The 22,615-nt window shown below is 37.9% G+C and overlaps 1 protein-coding gene across 1 annotated transcript in view; it reads left to right on the top strand.

Annotated features, from left to right (window-relative positions):
• The window catches only part of INPP4B (inositol polyphosphate-4-phosphatase type II B), a 496,781-nt gene that overhangs the window by 22,651 nt on the left and 451,515 nt on the right, over positions 1-22,615 (top strand). Inside the window, exon 2 of the mRNA XM_023754658.1 lies at positions 8,899-8,961. The gene's annotated coding sequence lies outside the window, so the exon portion shown is untranslated. The remainder of the gene's footprint in view (positions 1-8,898; positions 8,962-22,615) is intronic.

Genomic DNA, 22,615 nt, shown 5'->3' with positions numbered 1-22,615 from the left:
GGCCGAGGAACCCCTTCCTCCCCCCTTGGTGCACGAATTCATGCACTGGGCCTCTAGTAAACTATATAAAAATCAATTCAGAGCATAGTGCTGGGTGAGTATGTGTGTTGAAATGTAAATGGCATGACACATGTAATTTGCTTTAAACTCTTAGGACATACTACCCCCTCTAAATTCAAAGAACAGAATTTACCATTCTGGTGAATACATGAAAAATATAGGAAATAGCAAAAGCATACACAGAATAAAAAATTTAAATAAAACATATATTCAAAATAAAGTGGGAGACCTCACAATAAGAATTAAATAATATATTAAATACTAAGATGTTCTATAATAACAGGTACTCACTTGTAAATAGCAAAGGCCACTAGCTCCACAGAAAAGTCAAGGGAACGGGATTGGTGACAGCTCTCTGCCTTCAAGTTCTGCCTTTGCTCCTGGCTCTTTGGTTCAGGTAACGTCTGGTAACCAGACAATGCCTTAGGTTCCTCATCTATGAAATGGGATAATAGTGCACCAGCTGTTCAGGTTCTTACGAGTATTAAATGTGTAAAACAGCAACTCAGAACAATGCCTGATTTATATTTGGCAATTCTCAATGTTTACTTTTGTTACTGCAATAATATCAATTAAGTCACTTCTAAAACAATTCAGTTTAGAGATTTAAGAAATAGTTTTCAAAAAGTAGTTTTCCTGAGTCTATTATATTGTTAAGTTGTCTATGGGAAAATATTTTGATTATATGAATAAACAGCAGAGTATGAAACATGATTAAGTAAATAATATTATTGGTGAAATTAGAGTATCATTTAGAGAAAAAAATTTCTATCAACTGAGTAAAAGGTCTAATTATTAAAATTAAAGGGTAGAAATTTATTATTACTAGTGTTCCATTGTTGGTGTGCTTTAAACATGGGCTGTGGTTTGTGTGGTGGGCACACAATGCAGATACTACAGAAATTGTAACATGAAATCCACACCTGAAAACTATATGTTCATATTAAACAGTGTCACCCCAATACATTTAATTAAACACACACACACACACACACACACACACACACACCACAAAATAAACATGGGCCGTGACTTTGGTGTTGTTTTACATCTGCCTTTCCTCTGGCACAGACTCAGCCTGCATTTCAAAATGCCTGAGCCTTGATGATTACCTCTGTGATTTTTCATTATTGATGCTCAATCTAGGGATAATTATAATTCAGAAAAGAAAGGTTTCTCTATCTTACTGCGTACAGACAGAGATAAATAGGCGTTTATTGTGTTTCTTTTTTCAATTTATATTTCCTTTCCAAAGTTTAAATGCAGACAGTTATAAAAACGTATAATTCTAAACCATTATTTTGTGTTTTTCTTTTCTGAAATAATTGTTTCATAACATAATAAACAAGGGAAAATTATAAAGGAATCCAACTGGTAGCAGTTTTAGTATTTGCAAAAGGAAATACCTTCAAAGGTCAGGTATAATGTTTACCATCTGACTCTAGATGTTTTCTGGTTAGTGTAGCTCAATAATAAAAATTTCTCAATATATACAAATATACAAATATGTTTGTATATGTTAAAAATACCAATGTGCTTTAACGTGGAATATACATGCATTTTGTGACAGATCCCTTTTTATTAAACAAAGCCAACAATGAATAAGTAATTTGAGGAGGAATATTATTTGTTGAAAATATGGAAAATAGCTTGTGTTCCAGGGAAAACACCAATGTTCTGTACCATGTGCTGTTCTGAATTATCACACCTGTAGATAATGTGCAGATTGGAATCTGCTCCTTTATTTCTTCCTTATTATCTTTAAAATCAGGGATTATCTTTAAAATCATTTGTGCCTTTTTTTTTCAAGTGGTACATACAGGTGGGTGGAGATTCTAATGCTATTAAGAAAGTAAACTATTGAAGTATAACATTCATATGGAAAAGTGAGCAAATCTACAGTGTACAGCTTGATACATTTTAAAAAATAATATTTTTATTGATTTCAGAGAGTAAGGGAGAGGGAGAGAGAGATAGAAACATCAATGATGAGAGAGAATCATTGATAGGCTGCCTCCTGCATGCCCCCTACTGGGGATTGAGCCCATAATCAGGCATGTGCCCCTGACTGGAATCCAACCCAGGACCCTTCAGTCCGCAGACTGACACTCTATCCATTGAGCTGAACCGGCTAGAGTATCGATACATTTTTGCAAAGTGAACACACCTGAAGATCCAGGTGCCAACTCAAGAAAGAATAGTATTAGTACCACAAAAGCTCCCCGTATGTCCTCTCCCGGTCACTTATATCAAATAAGAGGTCCCTCCTTGCCAACATTTTATAGAAATTATGTCATGTAGTATGTATTTTTTTATTTATGATCTTTCCCCTAAACATTGTTTCTGATGATTATCATTGTTGGTGATATAACTGTGGTTCGTTCATTCTCATTAATATATATAGCATTTTATTGTTTGAATAGATCTTAATTTGTTCATCAGTTTTATGGTTAATGGATATCTGGACTATCTTTACTGTGAGGAATACTACTATAAACATTCTTGTACATAATTTTGGCAACCATTGTATGCTTTTAAAGTAGTTATATAAACCTAGAAACGAAATTTGTCCAGCCATATGGTGTGCATATGTCCACCCTTTGCATTTCTGTAGAAATGTTAGCTTGTTAACTTAAAATTAAAAAACAAACTACTGGAATTTCAATTGTTATTATACTGAATACACAAATCAATCTTTGTAATAGAATTAACATCTTTATAGTATTGAATCTAACAATATGAGCAAGGTGTATCTCTTTCCATTCATTTGTCTGCTTTATTTTCTCTAAATAATGTTTTGTAGGTTTTTGGTGTAGGGGTCATAACATCTCTTGTTAGATTTATTCCAGGGTATTTGAGATTTTTAAATTCAATTTTAAATGTATAATTTCTATTTTTAAATTTCTTTGGTGTTATGTAGTAGCACAACTGATTTTTGTATAATGACCCTGAATTCAGTAACCTTACTAAATTTACTAATAAAACTAATAGTTCTTCTGTGGACTCATTATTTTAATTAAAAATTTTATTTATTTATTTTAGAGAAAGAAGGAGAGGGAGTAGGGGAGATGGGTGGAAGAGAGAGAAAGAGAGAGAGAGAGAGAGAGAGAGAGAGAGAGAGAGAGAGAGAGAGAGAGAGAGAAATTGGTTTATTGTTCCACTTATTCATGTATTCATTGGTTGATTCTTGTATCTGCCCTGATCAGGGATTGTACCTGCAACCTTGGCATATCAGGACAACGCTCCTGAGCTATCAGACCAGGGCTATTATTTTAATTTTAAATGTATATTATTATTTATTAGAATGGATTTAAAATTATTGACACAGAAAATGAAAAACCTTTGCATGTGGATATATTCCCAAATATCAGCATCCTTATTATATGATGGTCTGTACCTCTTTCATATTCCTGTGTTAGCTGCCTTTTTTTTAATCTGACATATTAGTTTGCTCAAATATCCTTTAACTTTTATGTGGCAATAAGGTCTGGTTATGTAATTTCTATCATCAGACATGGTAAGATATTGTACAATTTTCACGGTAACATAAGTTAGCTCTGTCTTATCTTTGTTAATAGGTATTTAATACCTAGCAAGTGGGTGCATACTTATTGGGAACTTCCTTCCTGTGTGCTGAACATTGAATTAAGTAATGAAGGACTTAGGTGATAGGCAAAAGATACAATAACTGACCTTGAGGAACTCAAAATATAGTTGGGGAGATGTGACAGTATAAGGCTATCCAAGAAGGCGATATAAATTATAGGCATTAACTGTAATTGCTACACGAGGTCAGCGAATCATAAATCAACAGAGTCCACCGTACCCAGGGATCACTTTGTGGAGAAGTTGGCATTAAAGCGTTGACAGGGTGGTAAATTTGGAAGGTGCTGAAAAGAATTGAACCGCAACGAGGAGGAATAGACAAGGAAAATGGAACTGGGAGAGACAACATGGGAGCCATTAGCACTCTGCCTAACTGAGGAGGACAGATTATATTGGAGAACAATGTAAAATTCATGGAATGTTCAGGAAACTTAAGAAAAAGTATATCCAGTCGACATACTGTACAATTTTCAGCTGCTTCTCTCATGGGTCTCTTAAAGCTCAAATTATATAAACTAATATTATAGATTGTAAAATTGGAAAATTTTGAGCCCTAAAGGGAATAGCTACCAGACATCAAAGCGATTTATGAAATAGATCACCTTGTAGAAATTCCCCAGTAGGAGCATGAGCCCTTTTAGATAACTTTTACGTCCACACTCCAACAGGGGTGGGATATTTGGAGATTAAAAGCAGATTTGTGGGGCATGAACTGAGGGTCCACTGGGAATATCACAAGGAGGTAGGTTGTGGGGTATTTCCTTTTTCCCCTCTTATTGCTAGAAAGAGGTACTTCAAGGACACTTGGTGAGAGTGTAATATGTGTCCTCTGAAGTTTTGGGGTGGTCATCAAAATAGTAATGAATCTAAAGACCAAGAAATGAGCGAGTGGGCAGTTTATAGTCGAGCAAAGTAGCAGTGCTGTATTGGGATTCACCTATTTTCCCAGGGTTAGTTAGAGAGTTCCCTGGGGAACAGATGTGGACCGTGCATGTGAGAGCACTGTCACGAGGCTGTCCAGGTCCTGTCCCATTAGGCTGCCCAGGGACTGAACTGGTCTCAGCAGATAGAAGCCAAAGCTGTCGCTCGGAGCTGTGGCTGTAGTAAGTGATAAAGTGAGACAGTATGACTCATATCAAGTCTCCAATGATTGGAGAAGGGGAAGCAAACACTGGTTGAGAATCAGCTTAAATATATACCAGTTCTCTTACCTCAGTGACCATTTACCTCCTCTTATCCTACCTTTCCTCTTTCACTCCACTTCCATATTCCAGAGGTATTGGAACCAAGATTATTAAATGGTTAGAGAAGAAAGACCTGGGGTAAAAATATAGGATGCTCGTCATTGGCTGTTGGTTTCCACTTGCAGCAGATCTCAGCTGTGTATTTTAATTTACAAATTGAGAATATGTTTGGTGACTTAATGTAACTATAAGATTTTTTTAAAGCTCCAATTGATCAGGGTATATAGATAAGACCCTAGTTCATATTGGCTCAAAAGATGTTGCCTTAATATCCTGGAACTACTGTAACAAATGACCACAAACTGGGCGTCTTAGAACAAGAGGCATTTGTTTTCTCGTAGTTCTGGAGGCTACAAGTCCAAAAGAAAAATGTCAACATGTTCTTTCTGAAAGCTCTAGGTCCTGGAATCTAGGAGATCCTCTGTTCCATTAACGTTCTCTTAGCTTCTGGGGTTGCTGCAATTCCTGGCACTCCTTGGCTTGCAGATACATCCCTCTGATCTCTGCTCTCCTAATCACATGGTGAGCTCCCTCTGTGTCTTTGTCTTCACATGACACTCTCGTGTGTGTGTGTGTGTGTGTGTGTGTGTGTGTGTGTGTGTGTGTTTATATTTGTCTCATAAGGACATCAGTCATATTGGATTAAGAGTTTACCCTCCTCCATATAATGTCATCTTAGCTTACATTTTAATGACCTCTAGAAAGACTGTTTACAAATGAGATCCCATTCACAGGCACTAGGGTGGTACTTGAACATATCTGTTGAGGGAAACAGTTCAACCCACAGAGGTGTAATTCTACTTGGTGTCTGTACCCTGGAGTTAGGGGCCATTGTTGGTGTGACTCAAAGTCCCTTCCTAGTTTATTTCTAATTATGTGTGCCGCACTCTTTCACAATACACAGTATGAGTTTTGAGTCTGAAGCAGTGTTTCTTAATCATCCCTATCAGGGATGCAACTACTGGAGACACCTCTTTATATCTTGTCCATTTTCTTCCCAGTGGTGCTACCAGTGTTTCTCTTCTTTAATGCCCTCAGAAACTTTCCTTTTAAATTTTAGTAGCAATCTGATTTAAACTTAATTTTATTGAAAGCCAGTTTGTTTAGTGAACAAATATCTAGGTTAGGGAATTCATAGGCACCATGAATAAAGAAGTGTATGGATTTTTTGGTTTTTAAGTTTTGGTTATGAATATGAGCTTAGCCACCAGGCCCCAGGGGGTTCTCAGCCCCAAATGCACATTAGAATCACCCAGGCAGCTTTAAAAAATACTGATATCCAACACCACCCTAGGAAAGTAATTGGAATCTCTGGGCATGTGACACGGTGCATAGAAATCAACCAAACCCTGGATCCGAAGGTATCAGTTGTCTGATAGGAACGCACACCACTTTCCCCATCCATATAATGGGAGAAGCAGTATACCAATATAGTAGGACTATTGCAAAGGTTAAATAAGCTAGCTCATGTGAAATGCTCATTAGCATGTTCTGGCTCCGCAATAGACCATGTAGGTGGTGATTGCTGACACTGAACTGTGGACAACAGCCTGATGTCATCGTGTAGGTGGGACACTCTCTCACGCTGGGCAGGGTAAATCAGAAACCCATGCTTCAGCCCCAGTGTCCTCATGAGCACATCCAGAGAAGGCTTGAGGCACTCCATGCATCTGCAACGGTGCAGGGATGCTCATCGTTAGGAAGACTTGAAAGATTTCCTTGATACTCGGTTAGACAGGAGGACACCGATAACCGGTCTAAATGCCAAGACCCCGAGCACTCTTCGGTCCTGATTTTGTGACTGCTCTCCTCATCTGCTGCTGCTGGCTGCTCGCATGGGAACTCTCCTGACTTGGTTCCATGAAATAACGCTTTCCTGACCTCAGTCTGGAGGCTAGAAATCCAAGATCAGGGTGTGAATGCCGTCTGGGTTCTGGTGAGAACCCCCTGCTGGGCTGCAGAATGCCCACTCTCCCTATATACTCACGTGGCAGAAACTGGCACTTTTATTAAAGGTTGAGGAGAAACACAGTGGGCACTGCAGGTCAGCCCCGTGATAAGCTGCTCGTCATGTTTTTGTACACTTCCAGTTCCTGTCTAATGCGTACACTTCCAGTTTCTCTAATGTATTGTCCAAGCTTCTTGGAAAGACATATCCCTACTTACCTACCTGTCAGATTTAGTCTTTCAGAGTCCCCTCTTGTGAACAGGACCGATTGTCAGCCAGTGAGTACAAGTCCAGCTGTCCTGATTAATCTTTTAAGATTATTTTTTAAACACCTCTTTCCTGATTGCAGAATATTCTTTCAATACTTCCTGTTGCTTCAACACATTATATATTGTTTCATGATGGTATTTTCAGCAGTTCCTTGAAATAATTCTCTATAGATGTTTCCTCCACTAAACTATTTCTCTTGAGTCATTTTTATTTATTATGTTTTCTCTAAAGTCTGTTAGAAACCCTAATTTGCAGTGTTGGGTGGGGGGTCACTAGGTGTTTTCAGAATTGGATTGAGTGTTCCCAAAAATAGGAATTGGTCATTTGCTTTAAGTGAATCCTGAAGTTTAGCACAATTTCTTGGAGGGCTTCTTTGAACTAAAATCCTCAGCAAAATGAAGGGGAGCCACTGCAGTGAAGTGGTTGGCAGCTTTCTCATCTTCCTGAAATGCTACTCAATCTGTTCGCCTCACTTGCCCAAAGACCTTCATTTCCTTTGCCATCAGAGTCAGATTAAGCAGTAGGCAAATTAGGTAATGTCCAGGGTGACATTGGTTAATAAAATTATTTAGATTTCAAGTGGGGGAGCTAGTAAAGGGAAAAGGAGTCAAATTTATGGTAATGGAAGATGATTTGACTTTGGGTCCACATATAATGCAAGATACAGATGATGCATATTTTTAAAAGGAGAATGATGATAAAAAGGAGTCATAATGATGTTGATAATTATAGTAGCTAACATTCATTAGTTCTATGTCCTTTATATATATTTATCTCATTTATTTATCCTATCAGCTCTATGGAGTAGAAATAATTGTTATTCCAGTATTACAGATGAAAAATGAAGGCTTACAGAGTTTAATTTACTTGCACAAGTTCACACAGCTAGTAAGATATGGTGATTGCATTTATATGACTATTCTTATAATGACTATTATAGCCAATTAATCAGTGTTGCTTTTAACTGTTAACATTTCTTCAAATAACTTTCTTAAGGGGTGAATTTAAATGTCTCACCTATCTACATGACAGTCCTTTCTGGAAAGCTATTGCTCAGTCTTGAATTTCTTATCCTCCAATCTGCACATTCAGATAATGATGCAATAAAATCTTTTATGGGATACTCCTCAAGATTGCTATATGCTAAGGGAGGGAATAAGATATATTTTCATAACTTTTGACTTCTATAAAGTACTTTCCTCCTCATTGCAGCATGGAAAAGCTCTAAAATTGTATCTCATGAGGAGGGTAATCTGCAATTATTTACAGAAGGTTCTCACAATATCTCATTTTATCACTTTTGTGGAAAAACAGAATAGAAAACCAAACTTTCATGAATATTTAAAAACCCATACACACTGGGGGAGGGAGGAAAGTAAGTTTAGATAATTGCAAATTCCATTTCAGTCAGTTGTACTCCAAGTAAATGTTCTGTCTCAACATGGCTTACATCTGATCTTTTCACATGGTGGAAGCTAAGGTTTCTTCTTGCTCAAGTGAGAATCTTGTTCCCATGTGAGAAGACGGAGACAAGCAAAGAAGACTGGGCTGAGTATCTGCCACAGATACCCCTGTTCTGGGCTGCAGGGGCGAGGGGACCGTTGGGGAAGTTATTTGGCATTTAAACAAGTGATTCCCATGGCAGCTGCTGAATATTTTGTTAAATGATTTTCTTCTCTGACCTTTATTACTAATGAATCTTCCTTAAGAAGCACTTAAAGAGTAAAAAGAAAGGTTTTTTTTATTAATCTCTTTTTTCTTTGCCCACAGAACCCAAAGAAATGGTGTTACCTGGCAAGAGATCTGCACTCTCTTATGAAAAATCAGACCAAGGTAATACTTATTGTGAATTGATATATTTTTTAGTCTGTTTAATTCTGATACATTGAACTCGTTGGTTTCCTTGATTACTGGTTTTAGCTATTGAATATGTAATAGTAAATCATTGTCTGAAAAGTAGAGGGAATGGTTTATAAGGAATACCATATTTATGAAATAACAGTAAAATTTTAAACATATTTTAGGGTATCAAAACATTGTGGATAATGGTCAATTTTGACACTACATTTATCATAATATATGAATAGGATCTTGACTAGGAGAATATGTTCTCTTTGTTTGGAAATAACTCCAATTAGTTTATTCACATTTACAATAAGAGAATTAGATTCTTGTCAGAGAACAGTGATAAGAATTTCCTTTTATTCAAGAATTAGTCAGATGGTTTTACATATTACTTTTTGAATATGCAAAAAATTTCAGTTCAAATTCCTCTCAAACTCTTGAGTTTTATGAAGACACCATCATACAAATCATATTTTCTTTGGAAAGACTGAATTATATCATACAGTTGTTGAATAGCATGCCTGATTATGCTTAACAGTTGCATATATAGTTGCTAAATTTTGAAATTGCTATGTGATTTATTTACATATGTTGGCTTAAAAATATGAACACTTATACAAATATCCTAATGATATATATGGGTAAATAAAATGTAAGCTACAGATATACATGTGCATATTTTATGAATAAAGGTACTATCTAAAAGCATTTTTTTTCAGTAAGGTTTCTAAAAGGTTAGAACTGTGATGGTCATTATACCCATCTATTCAATGAATGTTATCTATTTATAGAGCTATGAAGGTAGGATGTTACCGTATGTATATGCATAAGAGATTTATTGAAATGTATATTAGACTGTTTACTAATTGAAACTGATTGGGTTTTACTTTTGACAAATTGTCAAATTCCTGAAAACAAATGAGTGTTGAAACAAAGATAGCATTTAAATTTAATGGACATCAGCAGAAAACTGGTTTCTGACCTTGAATTTGCAGTTGAGCAAAAATAAATTGTTAGGTTGAATTACAAATTGGGTGTTTGTACTTATTTCTGATTTCAGTTGATACTTCAAAGGAGATGTAAATCCCTTAAGGAAGCAGCTTCTCTCTCCTAAAGGCGGTTTGGAATTGTAGGCACTCTATTCAAGTTTTAGCTATACTAAAATTTTAATGGAATCTATAAAATATTCTTAAATAGTTAGTGACATCAATGGAGAGCTGCATTTTGCATAGCACTATTAACTGTGACTCCCCACAGAGAGACATTGCAATGAGCACTGATACCTAGACTGTATGTGGAAGATGTTGACACTGAGCTATGTGACGTAGACATAGGAGATAAGTAGTAGAAAAGTGCTTGTTGAGGGGGAATTGATGGGCGATGACACAGTAAGAGAGAGAAAGAAAGACATGGAATGAGTTGAAGCCAGTGGGGAGGGTCAAGGATCCATGTCCATTAGGATAAAAGGATAAAAGGAGCACAGACTATCCAGGATTCATTCCTGTGAAATTATTTTTTTCAGAGGTATGTACATGTTCATGTATATGTTCATGTTCATACAAATGTACATATGCATCTGTTGTTTTATTAGTCTTTTGTTTATTTAAGACATGAAAACACTTTGAATTGAATGTAGGAAAGGCAAAGTTGGGTGGGAAGGGGAAATTTCCATTAAAAGGGTAGGATTTCTAGCATTGTGTACCCAGAGTATAAAATGTGTTTCCTCCCATCATGAGAATAAAGGAACAGTTCTGTATTTTGCCAGAATCCAAGTGCTTTTGGTCTGATAAAACTCCCGAAGGGATGATGTTCTAGGACGTGTGTTTGTGCAAATGCTGGGAGTAGAGTGTGGAGGAGTGACCTGGGATGGGAGAAATGGTGTTTATGTTGTCATCTCTCTAAACTGATCATTTGGATTCCATGAAATAGGGGTGTTTGCAATCTTATAAACAGTTTCTGTTAGACAATGAATGCTAATGAGCTGATGCTGTGTCTCTAATATCTTAGATGGAATATTTATGTTTCATTCTATGTAATAAAAGCCTAAGCAACCGTTATGGCGGAACGACCAGAACGACTGATCGCTATGATGTGCACTTACCACCAGGGGGCAGACGCTCAATGCAGGAGCTGCCCCCTGGTGGTCAGTGCACTCCCACAGGGGGAGCACCACTCAGCCAGAAGCCGGGCTCACTGCTGGTGAGCGCAGCAGTGGTGGCCTCTCCTGCCTTTGTGGCAGTGCTAAGGAGCAGTGAGCAGAGTGATAAGGAGTAGCAAGCAGGTAGGCGGTAAGGAGTGATGGGTCCCAGGCTTGGCTGAGGGAAACCCGCCCCCCCCCATACCAGTGCAAGAATTTCATGCACCGGGCCTCTCGTGTTTAAATAAAAGACTATTCAGATGTATTAGTGATGGTGCTATTTTTAGATGAATGGGACTGGTCAGTTTTCTCAGTTGCACATGAGGACTAACCCACTCCTTTTGTGTAGGATTAACTCTGGCAATAGAGCTCAGAGAGAAACCTATTGGATTAGCAAGCACTTTTGGGTATAAGGATACCTGAAAGTTCTACATTCAACCCTTTTAAAAGGGGCATTTAAATAGCTCTTCATGTTTTATATTATTATGTGAAGTTATTTATGTAATTTAGTGACAATATTCTTAATTTTGTCATCCAGAGAGAGGCAACTTTAACTAGTCAGGCTGAATATTCTTCTATATATCTAGTGTGATTATGTAAAAAAAAATAGACACCATTATTCCATTTCATTTTTATATAGGTTTATATGTCCTGAAAATAAATTGAATTTCAATTAAGAAAATGTCATGCCTAAAATTTATTTTTATTATGCAGGAATGTTAAATTTTATTCTTAAATATATCTGACTTTTTCTGTAGGAAATTATAATTGTAATATCAATCCTTAATTTATATTAAGGATGCAGTAATTTTTTAATGTACTTTAGGTTGAAATCTAAGTTTAATATAAACACAATTTTGAGAATTGGAAACAAACTGTCATAAGGCTAGTGTATAGGGTTATTTATGTTCAAGAGCACTAAAACTAAGTTATAAAGATATAAGAGGTTTGTTTTGAGATTTGTTTCATCGTGTTTATTATTACTGGCTGTAGAAATGTTGTGGTAATAATGCTTGTTGAGATTTAGTTGAGACTTAAAAGGATCAAAATCTTCTGATATTTTAAGAGCTTACCACAAATTATATTGTATATTATTTATTACATACATACTGCAACATAATAATGAAAGTAAAGCCTCAAAACTTGCAGGTTGATTATTAAGTTAATGACCATGAATTTAAATGAGCATTAGAAGCATTTCTATGGCACGTGATAAAAATAGTGATGTAATTGTCACAAATTTCTGAATTAGATTACATGTAAGACATATACAATACTTTGCAGAAGTATGGATACAACATCAGGCCAAACATGCTTCCAAAGAGAATTTAAACTGAAAATCAGAAAATAAAACATTGGAACATTTTCATGGAGATGTGATTAAAAAGTAATTTTTAAAGAGGAATTTACATGAGAGTTATTATGATAATTTTTATGAATTTGCCTTTTTGGTTCTCATGATTTTTGTTATTTGCAAAAGTGCTCATCAGCCTTTACTCTTCTGAGTATTAGATTCTGTGGGATACTTCATTTTCTTAAAACTTAAAAAACACTCCCAAGACTATAAGTTATAGCATTGTCTATGATCAACTCCTGCTAATATTCAAGTTTTTCCACCGATTCTCAACCTGTGTTACTTACCCTATTTTTTTTATCTCCTACTCCATAACAGACCCTACACATTTTTGTCTTTTTCTTATGCTGAAAACTCCACTCTGAATACCTGATCTTCTTTCCCCTATATTCTAAAGTCTACATATAACCAAAAAACTTCTCTTTACAGAATCTTCTGAATTCCTCATTATACAACATCAATTTCTCTCCCTTAATCTATAGTCACTCGGTATGGTTGCCTAGTGTCTGTCACACTGATTTACATATAATGCTATGTAATAGTTCTCATGTGTGCATGTATGTGTGTGTATATATGTATGTGTGTATATATATATGTGTATATATATATATACACACACAGTTTTTTATTATATGTAAAAGTACACATGCAGATATGAGATTTTTGTCCCCTTCAACATGATTAAAGTAGATCCATCTGTCACCCACTATTACCCCCACTTGTAAGTGAAGTAGATAAATTGAAATGAATGAGCTCCTTCCATCTCAAGGATTTCCATTGAAGGAATATTTAAAAGGCTAAAACATACCTTACTATGAGAGTTATAATTTAGCTATGCTTTGTAATTAGGGATACCTTGAGAATCTACTTTCCCTTTGTCCTCTTTCAATAAGAATAAAATCAATATTCAAATATACTAATATATAAAGCAAATAATTTTCAACTATTGAAACACACTCTCTTCACCAAAGGGAGATTGCCTAATTGTATTCCCCATTGGCTTTGTGCCACTTTGCACATGTCATTGGAGAAACATCTAACTTGAGCTACACAACAAAGGCACTTTTGCCGAAAGCCAACACTGCCTTTTGAGGATATTGCTTATCTAACATCAGGATCAGTAGAAAAAGTGTATTGTAATTTGCTACCTCATCCATTTATTCATTCATCTATTAGTTCATTGTTTACCTACTACCTTCACAAGTGTTCTAGCTGGAGTGGAAGTACATGCAGAATTTGAGAGTCTCTTATTCTGTGCGCGTGTGCGCGCGCCGCGCGCGCACACACACACACACACACACACGTACACCATACATAAAGGCATACAGAGGGTACAAAATATATCCTTTTAGCCCTGGCTGGTATGGCTTAGTTGGTTGGAGCATTGCCCCATACACCAAAAAGTTGGAGCTTTGATTCCCGGTCAGGGCACATACCTAGGTTGCAGGTTTGATCCTTGGTCAACTGGTCAATGTTTTTCTCTCTTTTTCTTCCTCTCTCTCTAAAATCAATAAAAACATATCATTGGATAAAAAACGTCCTTTCACATGCTTGTAGAAGCTATCTCCTTGTTCCTATCATTTTTCACATCAATGTCAATTTTTTCCATGTTCTTCTGTATATCATCATTCATGTGGATGGTTGGAAATCATTAAAGCAGTCCATGATAACTATTTTTAAGTTTTCAATAATTGTTGAATTTCATGCCTAGGAATTTTGTGGCCATTTTGGATGTGTGTGTGTTTGTGGATATGAAGTCTGAAATAACATATTCCCAGCTCCACAGTAGAGTCTCTTTAGGCTAGGGCCCTGGAAGTACCTAAACTCGAGGTATGGAGGTTGGGAAAGGACTAGGATTATTTGGGAAGTTGAGATGAAATTAGGACCATTGGGATTGAGACAGGGCCTTTGGGAGTTGGGGCTCTCAGGGAACTGGTAATTCCCAGTAGAGGACTAAGGATTTTGAGGGAATTGGTTCCTTTAATGCTTTAGCCCTTGCGTTAGTTTCTATTTCTTCAGTATTGCGGTACTCAAAGTACTTTGGAAAGGGAAGCAAGTCATTGCAGGCAGAGTGGTGTGGGCAGAGGCAAATAATTGGTAATGTGGGATGTCCATTGCACTTTGAAAGTGCATATATACGTATGTTTGTTCCTTTCTATCTCTATGTACCTGTATTTTTAATGCATTTGATATTTTTAAAATTATGCCACTAGATGTCAGCAGCAACCTCCCAGGGTTTCTGTGGCCTTCATTGGTAAAAACAAAAAATAATTGCTACTTTATTAGAACACTTTGTCTGAGAATAGTAAGTACTTATTTTAAAAGTATAAGAAGTATTTCTTGAAATATGAGGAGGATGATAAGCATCATAAAATATTTTGAAATTGTTTTTTTAAACTGGGGTTTTTGTTTACGTGAACAATTACTTCTCCTTCTAGTATTCTGTTCACCAATGAGATGGCATGAAGAACCATGTGTGAGGATGAGTACTTTGTTAGAAATTATATCTGTTGCCAAAGCTCTAAACTTCTGTTTCAATACTTTATGATTAATTTATGCCATGATTGCAGGAGTGTTTGTGCTTTGGGTTTGTTTCGTTCTGTTTTTGTAGAAGAAGCATTTTCAGTGCTTCGGCCCATCAGAAGACTGTGTGGTATAAATTTTTCAGCATCCACATCTGTACACTGTTTACTTAGAACTGTCTAAACTTTCCTGGATCTGTGCTCTGCTGTTTCAAAATACTCAGAACATTTTGAAATATGCCAAAGAGTGTAATGGGTATTTGCTCACCAGTTGATAAACAATCTAGAAACTGAAAAAAAAAAAGATATTTTCACATGAATTATAATATACACAATTGTTTAATCCTTAAAGCACCAGGTAAAAAAGCATCTCATTTTTCCCCTAGAAATCAATAAGAAAATTATAGTATTGGCCAATGTTTGTTAGGCACTAGTAATGTTATTTTTAAATAATGTCATTAATATCCAGTCAAATCAGATTCACATTAGCAGGAAGATTCAGACTAATCTGTTAGGTTTTAATCATCAGATAGAACTCAATCTTAGGTGACTGGCTATGATTTGACCAAGTACCAAGCACATCTATATATATAAAAGCCTACGTGACTGTTACAACCGAACGACCGGTTGACCAGTTGCTATGATGTGCGCTGACCATTGCGGGCAGACACTCAATGTAAGAGCTGCCCCCTAGTGGTCAGTGCACTCCCATAGCCAACCTCCTGCGGCCCATCCCCCCCGTGGGCCAACCTCACGTGGTCCCTCCCCTTGGCCCTAATTGGGGGGCCAGCTGACCAACCTCCCGGGGTCCCTCCCCGTGGCCAGCCTATCCCCCTAATAGGCCTCGATCACCTGCCAGGACGAGAGACCCCACCCATGCACAAATTCATGCACCAGGCCTCTAGTTTTAAAATAAAATTAAAAAATGTAGACTTATTCCCATTTTTCCCCCTTGGAAAAATTCTGATTTCAATGCATTTTAAAAATATATTAGGAAAAGCTAAGAAAGAGAATTATGAAAACATGTTCTTTACTGAAACCAGTTCTCCCAAGGAAAATACTAATGTAAATGTGATACCCTTATCACTTTTAAGGTTAAAAAATGTTTTAGTTGCTGCAGTAAGTGGAAGGTGGGCTAGGACATAGGCTAAAGAAATGATTTCATTCATACTGAAGTTGTAGTCAAGAATTATTGGTTTAAGTTCATAAGATTATCATTTTTTGTGTGTATTGCTATTTTAGAACTACTACTAAAAATAACTTATCAAGATTTTCCTCATGACAGTGGCTGAGTTATGTTTGTAGGTGATGAGGCAAACATTTGGAAGCATGCTGCAGTTTCTTGACCCATGTAATCTCCTCTCGGGGAGCAGATGCTGTGGGTAAGTGCTGCTCATAAATGGAAGGCACGTCGTTAGCCAGATGTTCAGTTAAGGCAGTCCCAACATTGGACCTGGTGTGGGAGCACACAGCTGGCTTGCTCTGTAACCCTATGCTTCCAGTACTTAACCCCCCTAGAGGGTTGGGCTGGGATGGGACTGAGAAATCTGTCTTCAGTTTGTCACTTTCCTTATCATTTACAAACAGTTAAATGACACAGATGTTCCTGAAGTATTTTGTATTAGAGATGGTGCCAATTTCAAGCAAACTGTTTTAGCTCCACATTGAGAAACTGACTCCCACTTCCATATGCCCCAGTGAGTTCCTCCTCAACATGCTCATTTGTCTGTGCATTGACACGAGTAAGTTAAAATAGAGGGAGGGCCAGGTTCCCTCTGGGCTCTTCCAGGAATTCAGACGCCCAGCCTGATGTTGAAAGACCACTTTTTGCTGCTGCATCCCGAATGTCTCTTCACAAGTGTGCTCACTGGAACCTAGTGCTACTGAACTCAATGAGTATTACATAGAAATAGACAAAAGGATAAAAGGTTTCATGGCTCACTAATTTTAAGAAATGCTGGGTTAAACAAAGTTAAAGAGGTTTCTTTATAGCAGGATTTTCAGAGACTTGTATTCAAATGAGCATCATAAAACTACAGAAGGAAGATATAAAATTCAGCATTTTCCAAAGCTACCTGGTCAATTAATCATATAATAAAAGTGTTACTGTCCATTTTGCAAGGGAGCGGTTTGATGTTTGATCTAATTGGTGACATGATAGCTGGGCAAAGATCTGATATTAGATATTTATACAGGAAGTATGAAGGGCTTTGGATTTTGACTACTTTCACTGCATTGACATGTTACTTGTTTCTCATTATGAAAATACAAGAGGCCCTATGCAAGAGGAGGCCTTCCTCCCCCCGGATGCTGGCACCAGCTTCTCTCTGGCATCCGGGACTCAGGCTTCCCTTTGGCAGGCACCTGGGACCTGGGCTTCCCTCGCAGCCCCGGCTTCGTCCAGAAGGACGTCCGGAACTTCATTCGGCTGTCTGGTCTAATTAGCATATTATGGTGTTAATATAGGATGCTTGCTTTTTCTTATAAATTTATTAAAATTGCTATAAATTTAATAGATCAATATTCTGTCATTATTAGATCTCACAAACCTAGTGGTAGACATCTCAGGTTTAATTTTATTTGTTTTTGGAGTTCAGTTTGGGAAACATTTTTTTCTTTAAGAAGTTACCCCAATCTCATTCTATGTGGTATTGACAAATTATGGACCAGAATAGTAGCAAATATTGATCAATTACTTATTTGATGCCAGCACTGTTCTAACCACAGTACTAAGAATTAGGTCCCACTGTTATCTCTGTTTTTGTTTTGTCACCCAATGAGCAAAACTCATTGGCACAAATCTGCAAATTGTGTAGTTTACACTGATCTTAACTGGGTTTGCTCTGTATCTGCAGCCAGCTGGAAAGTCAGCTATAGGTTGACTTTGCTGACCTTGTCTTAGCTCTCCTGTGTCCATGACTTTGGCTGGGACAAATGGGCTGACTTGGCTTTGTTTTACAGGATCTCTCTTCCCCCGACAGTCTAAACTGAGCTTGTCCTTTTGGTGGTATCAGAGTTCTGAGAGAAAAAGAGCAGAAAAAAGCCCCTTGAGGCTTGGGCTTAGAACTGGCATCAAATCACTTCTACCACATTCTGTTGACAAAAGCAAGACTGGAATCGAGGGAAGGGGCAATAGACTCCGTCATTGTGTAAAAAAAGTTGCAAAATCACATTGGTTGGAGACAGGAGCAGGGAGAATTGGAATCATTTTTGCAACCAATCTGTCAGAATCTCAATTTCACATGTGAGAAAACTGAAATGCAATGAGATGAAGTCACCTGCCTCTAGGGAGGACCTGCACCCTTTAACTGGCCTATAGTGAAGTTGATTTCCCAGGCCCCTATGTTCTTTTCTAGCCCCTGGACATGTGGATAATGGTTTATTTTCTTGTCCACATTAGTTTGCTTTCTTCAATCTTTCCTGACATTCCGAACAATTCAATTCACAGAAGCTGTCCTACTCACAAAAGATATCCCTCTGAAAATACTTGGGGGCCCTGTTCTCCCAGCAGAGTCCTCACAAGCACGCAGGGTTTCTGCTGACTTGCAAGTGAACTCTGGCTGTGGAGTGGATATTACATCCTTAAAAAAGGAAAAGAATAACTTCATGGCAAAAGGGCCTTTCTTCTCTCTGGGTATAAGTTTCCTTGAAAACTTGTTTATTGATTTTCCTTGTAACAACTGAGCTTGCAAGCTATAAAAGGAAAAAACCACACAAATAAAAGCGGGGAAATAATATCAATGACCAACAAGTTTTTCATCAGTTTTATCTCATATGTAGTCAATCACACAAGACTGTGAAATAAAAAGCACCCTATGCCCCATTCCAGTTTTTTATGATGGAGTTCATGGAATTTAGTTGATCAAAAGGGAAAGCAAACACTTAAATGTTTCAAGCAGGGTCCATTCCCATTAAAACTAACCACGTTCGAATTAGTGTCATTGTGTGAGGAAAGTGGCAGAGGTGGGTTGCGGTTGCTGGGGTTCTTGTTCCTGCATTAAGAAGGGTTCAGGAAATCTGGAGAAGGCTGTGCGTAGCTTAAATAGTCCAGAGACAAAAGATAATTTTGAAAGGCATTGGGGGTCAGAGGAGCCTAGTTTAAAGGAAATTAAGATCTCCTAGTCTCAGGACACCATGCTTTTTATTAACACAAATTGTCCTGAGGCAAGGCAGAGATATACACTTCAAAGGGTCAGGGTTTCCTATACAGAGACATTGTCAGAATGGGGGAAATTAGCCTATGGCTGTTCAGGTATTTGGCCAGTAGGAGGCAATAACATGTAGATTAAGATGCCCTGAGCTGTCTGGCAGCAAGCAATCATCCCTTTTCAGGTTTGGGGAAATGTCTTCAGCCATTTCCAACAGGTGACAACATATGTGACTCAGCCCTTGTTGAGTCCCCAAGTTCCATCAGCCTTTTGATGAAACTCTTGCAATTATGACATGCTGGAATTGGCTTCTGGCAGTGGGTGAGCTGAAGAAACCAAAAGCAATGCAAGTTTTAAGAAGGAGGTAGGATAGTGTTCAACAGTGCAGAATTCAATTGTGAAAGCATCTGAAGGGGTACATCATGTATGACCAATAGAAGGCTATCAGTGACATTATCCAGAGGAATTTTAGTGGATTTGTCAAAGCAGAAACAACAGATTGACATTGGGAAGTGAAAAAGCAAATGAAGCTTGAAGAAACACACACACATACACACACACACATTCACACCAACATACATAGTTTTTCGTGACACAGTTACTACATTTTATATGTGGCATGCACTCTATTTTTTATTTTCTTCCGTATTACTTCTTTTAAAAAATGCTTGCCTCAATCCATTAAATTGATTTTGTAACTCACTCTAGGGTCTTGATGCATGATTCAGAAAACATGATCTTGGGCAGCAATCAAGATAAAAGATTGCCTCTGAGAACCACTGCCCACGTTCCCTACATGCCTGCCAGTCTCCTATCTTGGCACTTGAGTTGAAACTTTCAGAAACATAATCTCTCTCTTACGTATGGAATTTTCACCCTTCCATCTGTAGCCACAATTTGAGAGTCAATAGGATAGCTAATCCCAACGGATTTAAATGTCCTTTTAGGCTCACTGTGCAGCAAAACATTGGCTGTGCTTACAGATGACAGTTTTCCTGCCAACTGAACAATATGGGCTCATTTCCCACTTTGGTTCTTTTTGTTTGTTTGTTGGTTTTGTTTTATTCTTTGGGTGGAGGGTAGGCACATGAGATAAACACATCTAGGTGTTCATTACACAAATGACATACATTACCTCATTTATATCCTTTCTCTGAAGTTAGGTTTTCAATTACTTGTGTTTCCCACTTTGGTTTTATTCTGTCGCTCTGACATGTGAGCTAGAGATCCATGACCTATGCCAGAGCGTTGACTGTGCTGAGAAACTTTGATGCTAATTGAAATGTAGAATGGATCATTCTTGAGCAGTGCTTTGTATATCTTAGGCTAATGAGTATTTATCAAGAAAGCCAATGACATTAAGTGATTTTTTTTGAAAGTCAGAAAACTTAGAGTAGGTCAGTAAAAATGATTTCTTCCTGTTCTGTAAGTCCATGCTAATATAATAGTAAAGCGTACAGGACAGTGTGAAAAATAAGCTTTACTTTAAAGAAAATTTCAATGAGGGGACTATAGTATTAGATTCCTCCCACCAAGATGGACTGTTACTAAGTTGTGCAAAAAGAGAAGTTGCAGATCTTTGAGGAAAGAGGTAATTAATGGATAGGATATATTAGGGACAATGGTAGGATGATTCTCTTTAAAGAGAGAAAGATCCCCTCTCCTTTGAGGTTGGTTGGTCGAATAATAGTTTATTAACTGAGAGTGGGAAGATGAGGAGGTTGTTGATTAATGTTTGTGGATTTTCATTAATGTTGAGTACAGTGATGATTTAGAAAGACATTTAAATCAAGATCTTCCCCTCAGAGTAAGAGAGCAAGTGTTGGGAGGGTGCTTGAAGATAGCATTGAAGTTTTGGAGTTGTCATTGAGTAGGAGGAGCTGATTCAAGGGAAGGGCATTGATGGATCTGGCAGAATAGAATGTGTCAATCAGCAGTCTCAAAGTCTGTCTTCTGCTTCATTGGCTTAAAGCCACGATCATGAATTGATAATTCCCAGCAGTTGGATATGGCCCAGAGATTTGTTTTGTTCTCTATTGTTCTAATAAGTCAGATTTGAAAAATGAGTAGTTTCATGAGCAAATTTTAGAATTTCAGGTTGAAAAATCCAGTCAGAAGATCTGGGAATAATTCACTGGAGCCGAGCAGTGTCTGCTCCCTTTAGAAAAGACCTGCATAGCTGTAGTTGGTTTGGCTCAGTGGATAGAGCATTGGCCTGTGGACTGAAGGATACCAGGTTCCATTCTGGTCAGGGGTATATGCCCGGGTTGTGGGCTCCATCCCCAGTAGAGGGCGTGCAGGAGGCAGCTGATCAATGATTCTCTCTCATCATTGATGTTTCTATCTCTCTTACCCTCTCCCTTCCTCTCTCAAATCAGTAAAATATATTAAAGAAAAAGAAAAAGGCCTGCATTGTTCTTGCATTTCAGTCCCCATTGTTACCACAATACCCATTTGCCCATGACCCTCATAGATGATGCTATCTGGCTCCTGTGGGCCTATGAGTGTGAAATTCCTGCTTTAAACCTCAGTCTATGGGATTTGTCTTTGAAATAGGGAATCATGGTTAGGCTTATTTATTTAGCCTCAGCCGAGGGTGGTTGCAGCTCAGTGAATTAGTGATTTTTAGGGTCTGGTTACCAGCGCTGGTGACTGAGCTCTGGGTATTGATTCATGTCAATAAAACATGACACATATTTATAAACAAACACATACTCCTGACCTGAATAGATGGGGAGCAGAGCAGGTCTTCTCTTTCCTGTGTGTAAGGCCTTTAAGCAACTGAAGTTATTATTCATGCACTGATACAATCTCTCAGAATTGTTAAGTGCCTACCCTGAGTCAAAAAGTCTATTAGTTTCTGGATTTACAAAGACAAACAAAATATATTTGGATATATATGCCCCCCTCTCTCATAGAGCTTAAAACCCAGAAGGGGAGACAGACAATTTAATAATTACAACAGCGCATGCTCTGGGTATTCCAAGGTATGGTGAGTATTCATAGCTCAGACAACGGCCTTTATGTAGGATTTAAATAAAATAGACATCCCAAGGGATAGTTTTATCAAATTACATGTAATTCATACATCATTTTACTCTCCTTCCTTCCTTCCTTCCTTCCTTCCTTCCTTCCTTCCTTCCTTCCTTCCTTCCTCCCTCCCTCCCTCCCTCCCTCCCTCCCTCCCTCCCTTCCTCCTTCCCTCCCTCCCTCCCTCCTTCTCTCCTTCCCTCCCTCCCTCCTCCTCTCTCTCTCTCTCTCTCTCTCTCTCTCTCTAACTACGAACATTCTCACATCCTTATGGCAGAAGACTTACATTGGTGGATGATAGGGCTCTTAGGGTGTTTGGTTTGCGTACCCCCACTCGTGCATGCATACCCCCCAATCATAATACCGTGGTTCCATGTGTCTTGAGGTTGGTTAATGTTGGGTTTGCGGGGCCATTCGGGGGTCCTTTATCTAGCCATCAGTGAGGACCCTG

Source organism: Myotis lucifugus, unplaced genomic scaffold (genome assembly GCF_000147115.1).
Source record: "Myotis lucifugus unplaced genomic scaffold, Myoluc2.0 scaffold_1, whole genome shotgun sequence".
NCBI classification, from domain to species: domain Eukaryota; kingdom Metazoa; phylum Chordata; class Mammalia; order Chiroptera; family Vespertilionidae; genus Myotis; species Myotis lucifugus.
This window is presented reverse-complemented; position numbering and strand designations above follow the sequence as displayed.